The sequence below is a fragment of the Fulmarus glacialis genome, unplaced genomic scaffold, assembly GCF_000690835.1.
Source record: "Fulmarus glacialis isolate BGI_N327 unplaced genomic scaffold, ASM69083v1 scaffold32969, whole genome shotgun sequence".
Taxonomy (NCBI): Eukaryota; Metazoa; Chordata; class Aves; order Procellariiformes; family Procellariidae; genus Fulmarus; species Fulmarus glacialis.
Genome location: NW_009235787.1, coordinates 52,675 through 53,016, shown reverse-complemented (window position 1 = coordinate 53,016; position 342 = coordinate 52,675). Strand labels below are relative to the sequence as shown.

The 342-nt window shown below is 46.2% G+C and overlaps 1 protein-coding gene across 1 annotated transcript in view; it reads right to left on the bottom strand.

Annotated features, from left to right (window-relative positions):
• The window catches only part of CLYBL (citrate lyase beta like), a gene marked incomplete at its 5' end in the record, with an annotated part of 28,654 nt that overhangs the window by 1,296 nt on the left and 27,016 nt on the right, over positions 1-342 (bottom strand). The gene's annotated exons all lie outside the window — the stretch shown is intronic.

Genomic DNA, 342 nt, shown 5'->3' with positions numbered 1-342 from the left:
CGTTGCCCAAATCTGCTCTGGAGCCCGGGTGAAGCCCACCTGGGCACTGCATACGGGGAACTTCCCCGAGCGGCTGCAGAACTAGCCAGTGTGCCTCAGCGGTGGCGATCTGAGAGCCAGGGCAGGTTTCAGAAGTCACTTTGTATTTCTAGGGATTTTGTGTTGGTACCACGGTGACAAGTTTAAAATAATTAACTATGAATCGTAGTTAAATCTTAAACAGAAGACACATATTTTAAATAGGGCCAAACCTGACTTGTTCCTTTGGATGCTTTAATCCACACATGTGTTGCTGAGGTAGGATTTTGAAGATAAAACACTGTGCATCAAGACATGCCAAAG